The sequence below is a fragment of the Oncorhynchus kisutch genome, linkage group LG28 (assembly GCF_002021735.2).
Source record: "Oncorhynchus kisutch isolate 150728-3 linkage group LG28, Okis_V2, whole genome shotgun sequence".
Taxonomy (NCBI): domain Eukaryota; kingdom Metazoa; phylum Chordata; class Actinopteri; order Salmoniformes; family Salmonidae; genus Oncorhynchus; species Oncorhynchus kisutch.
Window position 1 is genome coordinate 13,468,880 of NC_034201.2, and position 13,919 is coordinate 13,482,798.

At 43.9% G+C, this 13,919-nt stretch overlaps 1 pseudogene; it reads left to right on the plus strand.

Annotated features, from left to right (window-relative positions):
* The window catches only part of LOC109873160 (neurofibromin-like), an 82,253-nt pseudogene that overhangs the window by 50,965 nt on the left and 17,369 nt on the right, over positions 1-13,919 (plus strand).

The following is a 13,919-nucleotide window of genomic DNA, read 5'->3' on the forward strand; positions in this document are numbered from 1 at the left end:
AGTCGAGGTAATTTGTACAGTCGGAAGTTTACATACACTTATGTTGGAGTCATTAACTCATTTTTCAACCACTCCAAAAATGTCTTGTTAACAAACTATAGTTTTGGCAAGTCGGTTAGAACATCTACTTTGTGCATGACACAAGTCATTGTTTTAACAATTGTTTACAGGCAGATTATTTCACTTATAATTCACTATCACAATTCCAGTGGGTCGGAAGTTGACTGTGCCTTTTTTAAACAGCTTGGGAAATTCCAGAAAATGATGTCATGGCTTTAGAAGCTTCTGATAGGCTAATTGACATAATTTGAGTCAATTGGAGGTGTACCCGTGGATGTATTTCAAGGCCTACCTTCAAACTCTTGCCTGACATCATAGAAAAATCAAAAGAAATCAGCCAAGACCTCAGAAACACAATTGTAGACCTCCACAGGTCTGGTTCATCCTTGGGAGCAATTTCCAAATTACCACGTTCATCTGTATAAACAATAATACGCAAATATAAACACCATGGGACCACGCAGCCGTCATACCGCTCAGGAAGGAGACGCGTTCTGTCTCCTCGAGATGAATCTACTTTGGTGTGAAAAGTGCAAATCAATCCCAGAACAACAGCAAAGGACCTTGTGAAGATGCTGGAGGAAACAAGTACAAAGGTATCTAAATCCACAGTAAAACGAGTCCTATATCGACATGACCTGAAAGGCCGCTCAGCAAGGAAGAAACCACTGCTCCAAAACCGCCATAAAAAAGCCAGACTACGGTTTGCAACTGCACATGGGGACAAAGATTGTACTTTTTGGAGAAATGTCCTCTGGTCTGATGAAACAAAAATAGAACTGTTTAGCCATAATGACCATCATTATGTTTGGAGGAAAAAGGGAGAGGCTTGCAAGCCGAAGAACACCATCCCAACCGTGAAGCACGGGGGTGGCAGCATCATGTTGCAGGGGTGCTTTGCTGCAGGAGGGACTGGTGCACTTAACAAAATAAATCAGCATCACGAGGAAGGAAAATTGTGGATATATTGAAGCAACATCTCAAGACATCAGTCAGGAAGTTAAAGCTTGGTCACATGGGTCTTCCAAATGGACAATGACCCCAAGCATACTTCCAAAGTTGTGGCAAAATGGCTTAAGGACAACAAAGTCAAGATATTGTAGTGGCCATCACAAAGCTCTGACCTCAATCCTATAGACAATTTGTGGGAAGAACTGAAAAAGCGTGTGCGAGCAAGGAGGCCTACAAACCTGACTCAGTTACACCAGCTCTGTCAGGAGGAATGGGCCAAAATTCACCCAACTTATTGTGGGAAGTTTGTGGAAGGCTACCCAAAACGTTTGACCCTAGTTAAACAATTGAAAGGCAATGCTACCAAATACTAATTGAGTATATGTAAACTTCTGACCCACTGGGAATGTGATGAAAGAAATAATAGCTGAAGTAAATAATTCTCTCTACTATTATTCTGACATTTCACATTCTAAAAATAAAGTGGTGATCCTAACTGACCTAAGACAGATAATTTTTTACAAGGATTACATGTCAGGAATTGTGAAACTGAGTTTAAATGTCTTTGGTTAAGGTGTATGTAAACTGTTTTTTAGAAGCCTCTTGGACCTAGACTTGGCCCTCCGGTACCGCTTGCTGTGCAGAACCGTTTATGACTAGGGTGGCTGGAGCCTTTGATTTTTAGGGCCTTCCTCTGACACCGCCTGGTATAGAAGTCCTGGGTGGCAGGAAGCTTGGCCCCAGTGATGTACTGGGAGGTACGCAACTACCCTTTGTAGTGCCTTACAGTTGGAGGCCGAGCAGTTGCCATACCAGTCAAGATGCTCTCGATGGTGCAGCTGTAGAACCTTTTGAGGATCTGAGGACTCATTCCAAATATTTTCAGTTCAGTCTCCTGAGATGGAATAGGTTTTGTGGTGCCCTCTTCATGACTGTCTTGGTGTGCTTGGATGTTTGTTTGTGATGTGGACACCAAATTCAAAAACACACAGAGCGATATTTCACAGTCACAAATTTAGATAAAATGAATCACTAACCTTTGATTATCTCCATCAGATGACACTCATAGGACATCATGTTATACATGTATTGTGTGTTTTGTTCGATAATGTGCATATATATATATATATATATATATATAGATAGATAGATAGATAGATATATATAAAAAAAACTCTGTTTACATTGGCGCGTTACGTGCAGTAATGTTTTGATTCCAAAACATCCGGTGATTTTGCAAAAATACTCACAATAAACATTGATAAAAGATGCGAGTGTTATTCACAGAATTAAAGATGAATGTATCCTCTATGCAACCGCTGTGTCAGATGTTTTTTTTTTTTTTTTTACTTCTGCGCTCAGAACCCAAAGAAATAGCCGCCATTTTGGCGTCAACAGAAGCTACAAAAACACTAAATATTCACGTACCTTTGAATATCTTCATCAGAAGGCAGTTCCAGGAATCCCAGTTCGACAATAAATGACTGATTTGTTCCAAAAAGCCCATAATTTAGCCACTTGTTAGCTTGTTCAGCCCAGCATTCAAGCCTCAAAAAGCACGAGCAATTCCTCCAGACAAAAACTCAAAAAGCTCTGTTACAGGTCATAGAAACAAGTCAAATGATGTATGCAATCCATATTTAGGATGTTTTAAACATTAATCAGCAATAAGGTTCTAACCGGAGAATTTCATTGTCTGAAGAAAAGCATAGGAACGCAAGAACACTCTCTCGTGACCGTGCATAATGAAACCGAGGCTTTCTGCCAGACCACCCACTCAAAGAGCTATTATGAGCCCCACCTTTTATACTAGAATCATACAACCAGAATCTAAAGACTGTGACATATTTTGGAAGCCCTAGGAAGTGCATTCTCATCCATATCTAAGGTGGACATCCAATGGCACTGTTTTCTAAATTGAGTTCTCACTTCCTGTTTGGATTTCTTCTCAGGTTTTTGTCTGCCATATGAGTTCTGTTATACTCACAGACATAATTCAAACAGTTTTAGAAACGTCAGAGTGTTTTCTATCCACCAGTAATAATACTATGCATGTATTCCCATCTGGGAAAGAGTAGGAGGCCGTTTACTCTGGGCACGCCTTTCATCCAAAAGTGAAAATACTGCCCCCTAGCCTCAACATGTTTTAACTCTCAACCTGCTCCGCTACAGCCCTGTCGATATGAATGGGGGTGTGTTTGGTCCTCTTTGTCCTGTAGTCCACATTCATCTCCTTTGTCTTGATCACGTTGAGGGAGAGGTTGTTGTCCTGGCTCCACACGGTCAGGTCTCTGACCTCCCTATAAGCTGTCTCGTCATTGTCGGTGATCAGGCCTACCACTGTTGTGTCGTCTGTAATCTGAATGATGGTGTTGGAGTCGTGCCTGGCCACACAGTCTTGGGTGAACAGGGAGTACAGGAGGGGACTGAGCATGCACCCCTGAGTGGCCCCTGTGTTGAGGATCAGCGTGGCGGATGTGTTGTTACCTATCCTTACCACCTGGGGGGTGGCCTGTCAGGAAATCCAGGATCCAATTGCAGAGGGAGGTGTTTAGTCCCAGGGTCCTTAGCTTAGTGATGAGCTTTGGTGTTGAATGCTGAGCTGTAGTCAATGAATAGCGTTCTCACAGATGTTCCTTTTGTCCAGGTGGGAAAGGTCAGTGTGGAGTGCAATAGAGATGGCATGATTTGTTGGGGCAGTATGCAAATTGGAGTGGGTCTAGGGATTCTGTTATAATGGTGTTGATGTGAGCCATAACCAGCCTTTCAAAGCACTTCATGTCTACAGACATGAGTGCTACGGGTTGGTAGTCCATTTAGGCAGGTTACCTTGGTGTTGGTATTACAGGCTCAGACAGGGAGAGGTTGAAAATGTCAGTGAAGATACTTGCAAGTTGGTCAGCGCATGCTCGGGGTACACGTCCTGGTAGTCCGTCTGGTCCTGCGACCTAGTGAATGTTGACCTATTTGAATGTCTTACTCGCATCGGCTACGGAGAGCGTGATCACACAGTCATCTTTAACATCTGATGCTCTCATGCATGTTTCAGCGTTACTTGCCTCAAAGCGAGCATAGAAGTAATTGAGCTTGTCTGGTAGGCTCCCGTCACTGGGCAGCTCACGGCTGTGCTTCTGTTTGTACTCTAATAGTTTATAAGCCCTGCCACACTCGACGAGCATCGGAGACGGTGTGGTACGATTCGATCTTAGTCCTGTATTGGTGCTTTGCCTGTTGGCTGGTTCGTCGGAGGGCATAGCGGGGTTTCTTATAAGCTTCCGGGTTAGAGTCCCGCTCCTTGAAACGGCAGCTCTGCCCTATATCTCAGTGTGGATGTTGCCTGTAATCCATGGCTTCTGGTTGGGGTATGTACTTACAGTCACTTTGGGGACGACGTCATCAATGCACTTATTGATGAAGGCAGTGACTGATGTTGTGTAATCCTCAAGGGCATTGGAAGAATCCCAGAACATATTCCAGTCTGTGCTAGCAAAACAGTCCTGTAGCTTAGGATCTGCTTCAACTGACCACTTTTTTTTTATTGACTGAGGAGGATAGTGTTATGGTCTGATTTGCTAAATGGAGGGCGAGGGAGAGCTTTGTACTGCTGTGTGGAGTAAAGGTGGTCTAGAGTCCCCCCCCCCCCCCTCTGGTTGGTTGCAGATTTAACATGCTGGTAGAAATGGATTAACGTTTCCTTTTAATTAAAGTCCCCGGACACTAGGAGCACCACCTATGGTGAGCGTTTTCCTGTTTGCTTATGGCTGTATACAATGGCTGCACTCATTGAGTGCAGTCTTGGTGCCAACATCAGTTTGAGGTGGTAAATAGACAGCTACAAAGAATATAGATTAAAACTTTCTTGGTAGATAGTGTGGTCTCCAGATTATCATGAGATATTCTACCTCAGGCGATCAAAACCTCAAGACTTCCTTAGATATCGTGCACCAGCTGTTGTTTACAAATATACATAGACCGCCACCCCTTGTCTTACCAGAGGCTGCTGTTCTGACCGTCCGATACGTGTGTAACCCACCAGCTGCATGTTATTCATGTAGTCGTTCAGCCACGACTTGGTGAAACATAAGATGTTTGTTTTTTTAATGTCCCGTTTGTAGGATATACGTGCTTGAAGTTCGTCCACTTTATTATCCAGCGATTGTACGTTGGCCAATAGTACCGATGGCAAAGGCAGATTAGCCACTCGTCGCCGGATCCTTACAAGGCACACCGATCTCCTCCTACTAATGCTACTATAGGTAGACGTTATTCAACAAATTAATGTCTTGCATTGTCAGATTAATTTAATTATTTATTAATTCTATTATTAACCAAATATTTAATTGAAAGCTGTACATTAGCCATTCATTTAACTGTACATCAGTCATTCCTCCTATCTGTTTCTAATTTCTGTCTTTGCAGACTCAAGTTCCAAGTTTGTCATGTGCTCAAGTACAGTGAAATGCCTTTCTCTCAAGCTCCAAACCCAACAATGCAGTAATCATCATCGATGTAGCACTACAAATAACACAAGGTAGAACAAAAATACACAAGAAAGTAAGAAGCAAAATACAGAGTCAGTTCCAATACCATACAGTATTTACAGTGTGCAGGGAAATGTGTGTGTGTGTGTGGAGTCCTATGAGTGTGCATAGAGATGCTGCAAAATTAAATTACAAGGGTTAACTGTCTGTAGCCATATTGTTAGCTATTTAGCAGTCTTATGGCTTGGTGATAGAAGCTGTTCAGGAGCCTGTTGGTGTCAGACTTGATGCACCGGTACCACTTGCTGACTGGAAGCAGAGAGACCAGTCTATGGCTTGGGTGGCTGGAGTCTAATGATTTTTCCAGGCCTTCCTTTCACACCACCTGATATAGAGATCCTGGATGGCAGGGAGATATACAGTCGTGGCCAAAGGTTTTGAGAATGACACAAATATACATTTTCACAAAGTCTGCTGCCTCAGTTTGTATGATGGCAATTTGCATATACTCCAGAATGTTATGAAGAGTGATCAGATGAAGTGCTATTAATTGCAAAGTCCCTCTTTGCCATGCAGATGAACTGAATCCCCAAAAAACATTTCCACTGCATTTCAGCCCTGCCACAAAATGACCAGCTGATAACCTGTCAGTGATTCTCTCGTTAACACAGGTGTGAGTATTGACGAGGACAAGGCTGGAGATCACTCTGTCATGCTGATTGAGTTTCGAATAACACTGGAAGCTTCAAAAGGGGGGTGGTGCATGTAATCATTGTTCGTCCTCTGTCAAACATGGTTACCTGCAAGGAAACACATGCCGCCGTCATTGCTTTGCACAAAAAGGGCTTCACAGGCAAGGATATTGCTGCCAGTAAGATTGCACCTAAATCAACCATTTATCGGATCATCAAGAACTTCAAGGAGAGCGGTTCAATTGTTGTGAAGAAGGCTTCAGGGCGCCCAAGAAAGTCCAGCAAGCGCCAGGACCGTCTCCTAAAGTTGATTCAGCTGTGGGACCGGGGCACCACCAGAACCGAGCTTGCTCAGGAATGGCAGCAGGCAGGTGTGAGTGCATCTGCACGCACAGTGAGTCAAAGACTTTTGGAGGATGGCCTGGTGTCAAGAAGGGCAGCAAAGAAGCCACTTCTCTCCAGGAAAAACATCAGGGACAGACTGATATTCTGCAAAAGGTACAGGGATTGGACTGCTGAGGACTGGGGTAAAGTCATTTTCTCTGAATCCCCTTTCCAGTTGTTTGGGGCATCTGGAAAAAAGCTTGTCCGGAGAAGACAAGGTGAGCGCTACCATCAGTTCTGTGTCATGCCAACAGTAAAGCATCCTGAGACCATTCATGTGTGGGGTTGCTTCTCAACCAAATGAGTGGGCTCACTCACAATTTTGCCTAAGAACATATCCATGAATAAAGAATGGTACCAACACATCCTCCGAGAGCAACTTCTCCCAACCATCCAGGAACAGTTTGGTGACGAACAATGGCTTTTCCAGCATGATGGAGCACCTTGCCATAAGGTAAAAGTGATAACTAAGTGGCTCGGGGAACAAAGCATCGATATTTTGGGTCCATGGCCAGGAAACTCCCCAGACCTTAATCCCATTGAGAACTTGTGGTCAATCCTCAAGAGGCGGGTGGACAAACAAAAACCCACAAATTCTGACAAACTCCAAGCATTGATTATGCAAGAATGGGCTGCCATCATTCAGGATGTGACCCAGAAGTTAATTGACAGCATGCCAGGGCGGATTGCAGAGGTCTTGAAAAAGAAGGGTCAACACTGCAAATATTGACTCTTTGCATCAGCTTCATGTAATTGTCAATAAAAGCCTTTGACATTTATGAAATGCTTGTAATTAAACTTCAGTATTGCATAGTAACATCTGACAAACATTTCTAGACACTGAAGCAGCAAACTTTGTGGAAATTATTATTTGTCATTCTCAAAACTTTTGGCCACGACTGTACTTGGCTGTCCGCATCACCTTCTGTATCGCCATGCGATCGAGGGCGGTGCTGTTGTCATACCAAGCAGTGTTGCAGTCAAGATGCTCTCAATGGTGCAGCTGTAGAACATTTTGAGGATTTGAGAGCCCATGTCTGCTTGTTAATCCAGTTCACACTGTCTGTCATTTTCCAACCGAATCAAGTGTTGAACTGTGACAATCAGGTTGGCATAACACACACTTCCTGTCTTGTGCACCTTATTTAAATTACAATGAAAACCACGAATGCTTCTGTGACGTCCCCCTCTCCCTCTTTACCCTCCCAGATTCAAGACGGGCCAGATCAACGGTGACCTTCTAATCTACCACGTGCTGCTGACCTTGAAGCCCTATTACGCCAAGCCCTATGAGATTGTGGTGGACCTGACCCACGCCGGACCCAGCAACCGCTTCAAGACTGACTTCCTGTCCAAGTGGTTTGTGGTGTTCCCGGGCTTCGCCTACGAGAACGTGGCTGCCATCTACATCTACAACTGCAACACGTGGGTGAGGGAGTACACTAAGTACCACGAGAGACTGCTGACAGGCCTGAAGGGGAGCAAGAAGCTGCTGTTCATTGATTCACCAGTGCGGCTTGCGGAGCATGTGGAGCCTGACCAGCAGAAGCTGCCTGCGGCCACGCTAGCCCTGGAGGAGGACCTCAAGGTGTTCCACAATGCCCTCAAACTGGCCCACAAGGACACCAAGGTCTCCATCAAGGTCAGGACATGGGGGAGTCAGTAGATTTATAATGTTATATGATTCTTACATACTTTTTGGGATGTAATTAGGGGGGGCACAGACAGGAATGACGAATGTCTGAGACGGATTGAATGCTTGTCCCCCGGAAGTAGATGTGGTCTGAAGGGTCATCCGCTAAACCAGACTCCGGCTGATAATGGAAGTTTTTTTTAAACCATGTTACTCTTTTGTGGACCATATAGCATAGTGACTCAGTCTCAATGAGCTGTCTCTGTTGTCCCCAGGTGGGCTCCACAGCAGTCCAGGTGACGTCAGCAGAGCGTACCCGGGTCCTGGGTCAGTCGGTCTTCCTCAACGACATCTACTATGCCTCAGAGATAGAGGAGATCTGCCTGGTGGATGAGAACCAGTTCACGCTTACCATCGCCAACCAGGGCACGCCGCTCACCTTCATGCACCAGGAGTGTGAGGCCATCGTCCAGTCCATCATCCACATCAGGACGCGTTGGGAGCTGTCCCAGCCGGACTCCATCCCCCAGCACACCAAGATCAGGCCCAAAGACGTGCCGGGGACCCTGCTCAACATTGCCCTGCTCAACCTGGGCAGCTCCGACCCCAGCCTTAGGTCAGAAACACAGCTGTGGAAAATAGTCATATGTGATTAGTATAGATTTTGATGGGACTATGAGAGCAGACCGTTAGGCTTCATAGGGATGTTTGAATTATACATCTATGATGCTTACTTACGTACTATTATTTTTTTTCTCTCCTTCCCTTTCTGTCTGTGCTGGTTTCAGATCGGCGGCCTACAACCTGCTCTGTGCCTTGACCTGCACCTTCAACCTGAAGATAGAAGGCCAGCTGCTGGAGACGTCGGGCCTGTGTATCCCTGCAAACAACACCCTCTTCATAGTGTCCATCAGCAAGACACTGGCCGCCAACGAACCACACCTTACCCTGGAGTTCCTGGAAGAGTGTATCTCTGGCTTCAGCAAATCTAGTCAGTATCCTTGTTCCTGCCCTCCACACACATACGCCAAACGCACACATACATGCACTCACGCTCACACACACACACACACACACACACACACACACACACACACACACACTGTAACATCCTCTCTGATGTGTGTTTAGGTATTGAGTTGAAACACCTGTGTCTGGAGTACATGACCCCCTGGCTGCTCAACCTGGTGAGGTTCTGTAAGCACAATGACGACGCCAAGCGCCAGCGTGTCACCGCCATCCTGGACAAGCTCATCACCATGACTATCAACGAGAAGCAGATGTACCCTTCTATCCAGGCTAAGATCTGGGGTAGTCTAGGACAGGTGGGGGTCTCTCTCTCCTCTCTGTATGCGTTTTAGCCCATGTATCAACCAGTATTTCAAATCACATATTTTCACATGTAATCGCAGGTACAGCGAAATGCTTTTGTTTCTAGCTCTAACAGTGCAGTAATACCTAGCAAAACCATGCACACAAATCTTAAAAATAAGAAATTAAGAAATATTTAAAAAAAATAGTATGTATGGACAGTATATGAATAGAAAAGGTGTATACAGCAGTAGTGATTAGCCATGACTAGAATACAGTACACATGAAGTGGGTAAAACCAGTATGTACACATTATTAAAGTGACCAGTGTTCAATGACTACGTACTCAGGACAGCAGTCTCTTAGGTGCAGGGTAGAGTACCGGGTGGTATATTGAATATTACTGTGCCTGTGCAGTGTCTGTTATTGCCTAATGCTACTGCTGATTCATGCACTGGGAAATGGCTGAAGGATTCAGTGAACCCACTGTTCAGGATGTTATAGATGCTGGACAGGGACACCCTATGCCAGGGATCATCAACAAGATTCAGCCATGGGCTGTTTTTTTTTCTTGAGCGGATGGTCGGGGGCCAGTAACATAATTTGTCGACTGTAAATTGGCTGCAAGAAGCCTAAAACATAAGAATTTAAAACCTTGCTTACATTTGTGTATAATCACGTGTTTCTCTATTATGTGTGGGAATACTTGGGAACAGATTTCTTAAATTAAAATCACTCAGAGCTTATTTCCAGGTGTTTTTACAGTCTGATGTCCAACAAAAGACAAGTGTTAGTATTTTGTTGGACACAATTTTGCACACAGTGAGTCCATGTAACTTATTTAGGGGGTTGGATACTTATTAACTAAATACATTTCAGCTGTTCATTTTTAAATAATCTGTCAAAATTTAGAAAAACACAATTCCACTTTGACATTATGGGGTATTGTGTTTAGTCCAGTGACCCAAAATCTCAATTTAATCTATTTTAAATTCAGGCAGTAACACAACAAATTGTGGAAAAAGTCAAGGGGTCTGAATACTTTCTGAAGGCACTGTATGTTGTCATTACAAATGATTCTGACTTCTGTGTCAGCGTCTCTGTACTTTTCAGCTCTCACCAGTTATCATGCTTGCCACGGAAAGCTTTGTGTATTAGCGTGGAGAGGAACGTCTGACTAAAAAAGATGCTGGCTGAGTAGTCATTCTGAAAGAGAAATGACTTGAGACAACAACAAAAAAGCATACGCTGAGGCCGTTGTGCAAGTCCCAGTATCTATAGGTCTACTGTGAGAACTTTGGTGAAAGTTCTGGGTTGCATCACACCTCTGTGGGCTATTAATGGAGATGAGTTTATGGTTTGTCCTGTTGTCCCTGTTCTGTAGATAACTGACCTGCTGGACGTGGTGCTGGACAGCTTCATCAAGACCAGCGCAACAGGAGGCCTGGGTTCCATCAAGGCTGAGGTCATGGCTGACACAGCTGTGGCGCTGGCCTCCGGGAATGTCAAGCTGGTGTCCAGCAAGGTGAGAAACGCACACACAAACACCTCAAGAATTACCATTGCGACATACAATACATAACCAAAAGTATGTGGACACCTTGTTGAACAACTCGTTCCAAAATCATGGGCATTAATATGGAGTTGGTCCCCCTTTGCTGTTATAACAGACTCTACTCTTCTGGGTAGGCTTTCAACTAGATGTTGGAACTTTGCTGCGGAGATTTGCTTCCATTCATCCACAAGCGTTAGAGAGATCGGGCACTGATGTTGGGCTATTAGGCCTGGCTCGCAGTCGGCGTTCCAATTCATCCCAAAGGTGTTTGACAGGGTTGCGGTCAGGGCTCTGTGCAGGCCAGTCAAGTTCTTCACACCGATCTCGACACACACATTTCTGCATGGACCTTGCTTTGGGCACGGGGGCATTGTCATGCTGAAACAGGGAAGGGTCTTCCCCAAAGTTGGAAGCACTGGAACTAAGGGGCCTAGCCCGAACCATGAAAAATAACCACAGACCATTATTCCTAGTCCACCGAACATTACAGCTGGCACTGCGTTCGGGCAGGTAGCCTTTTCCTGGTATCCGCCAAACCCAGATTCGTCTATCGAACTGCCAGATGGTGAAGCGTGATTCGTCATTCCAGAGAGAGTGTTTCCACTGCTCCAGAGTCCAATGGCGTCAAGCTTTATACCACTCCAGCCGAAGCTTGGCATTGCACCTGGTGATCTTAGGCTTGTGTGCGGCTGCTTGGCCATGGTAACCCATTTCATGTAGCTCCCGACAAACAGTTATTGTGCTGACGTTGCTTCCAGGTGCAGTTTGGATCTCGGTAGTGAGTGTTACATCCGAGAACAGACGATTTTTACGCGCAACGTACTTCAGCACTTCGCGGTCCTGTTCTGTGAGCTTATGTGGCCTACCACTTCGCGGCTGAGCCGTTGTTGCTCCAAGACCTTTCCACTTCCCCATAACATCACTTTCAGTTGGCCGGGGCAGCTCTAGCAGGGCAGACATTTGATGAACTGACTATGACGGTGGCACGTTGAAAGCCACTGAGTAAGTAAGGCCATTCTACTGCCAATGTTTGTCTATGGAGATTGCATGGCTATGTGCTCGATTTTATGAACCTCAGCAACGGGTGTGGCTGAAATATGCTACAAACATCAATACAGATGCTGCACACATGAATACAATCTTTCCAGATGTCCCTTGTTCTATAAAATGACATGAAAGATCTGTTTTGTACATTTATTATACTGCTTTATGGCAAGATGTAATTGTGTAAATGTCACTGAATTAATTGGAGTAGCTAACATATTAGCCAATGTTACAGATTACATTACACAGGGTGTCTGCGGGTCCTTAAAACGTGTTAAATTAACTTATCTGATTTAAAGGCCTTCAAAAGTTTTCATGTCTTAAATTCAGTTTTCAAAGGTCTTGACAGAGTGACTACAGCGTTTCCATTATATTGTGCCGCTGCTTAATACCACCGTGGCAAACAAAATGAATAAATAGAGATGCATTCTAACAGTTGAGCAACATTTCAAAATGTACAGTGCCTTCAGAAAGTATTCACACCCCTTTTCCACATTTTGTTGTGTTAGAGCCTGACTTTAAAATGCATTACATTTAGATTTTGTGTCACTGGCCTGCACACAATTCCCCATAATGTCAAAGTGCAATTAATTGTTTTATTGCATTTTGTTTTTACAAATGAATACAAAATAAAAAGCTGATATGTCTTGAGTCAAGTATTCAACCCCTTTGACTTACTATGTGTGCAAATAATGGTGTTTAACATGATTTTTGAATGACTACCTCATCTCTGGACCCCATACAATTATCTGTAAGGTCCCCCAGTCGAGTAGTGAATTTCAAACACCGATTCAACCACAAAGACCAGGGAGTTTGCCTCGCAAAAAAGGGCACCTATTGGTAGATGGGTGAAAAACCCCAAAAGGCAAACATGCAATATCTCTTTGAAAATGGTGAAGTTATTAATTACACTTTGGATGGTGTATTGATACACCCAGTCACTACAAAGATATAGGCGTTCCCGGAGGGGAAGGAAACCGCTCAGGGATTTCACCATGAGGCCAATGGTGACTTTAAAACAGTTACTGAGTTTAATGGCTGTGATCGGAGAAAACTGAGGATGGATCCACAACATTGTAGTTATTTCACAATACTAACCTAAATGACAGTGAAAAGAAGGAAGCCTGTACAGAATAGTTTTTATTCCAAAACATGCGCAATTAACTTCTATGTCCTGAATACAAAGTGTTATTTTTGGGGAAATACAACACGTTACTGAATACCACTCTTCATATTTTCAAGCATTGTGGTAAGCTGCATCATGTTATGGGTGTGTAAAACTAACCTGGTTGTCTGCTTTCCAACAGACACTAGGAGACAAATGTACCTTTCAGCAGGACAATAACCTAAAACACAAGGCCAAATTTACACTGGACGACATTGAATATTCCTGAGTGGCCTAGTTACAGTTTTGACTTAAATCGGCTTAAATCTATGGCAAGACTTAAATGGCTGTCCAGCAATGATCAACAACCAACTTGACAGATATTGAAGAATTCTAAGAATTCTAAGAATGTGCAATATTCTATCATCCAGGTGTGCAAAGCTCTCAGAGACGTACTCAGAAACACTCACAGCTGTAGTCACTGCCAAATATGATTCTAACATGTATTGACTCGAGGGGTTGAATACTTATGTAATCAAGATATGAGTGTTTTTTAAATATATTTTCTTATTACGAATTTTCAAATTTTTCTTCTACTTTGACAGAATATTTTGTGTTGATCGTTTACAAAAAAAAAGAGAAATATTTTTATCTCACTTTGTAACGTAACATAATGTGGAAGAAGTCTAGGGGTGTGAATACC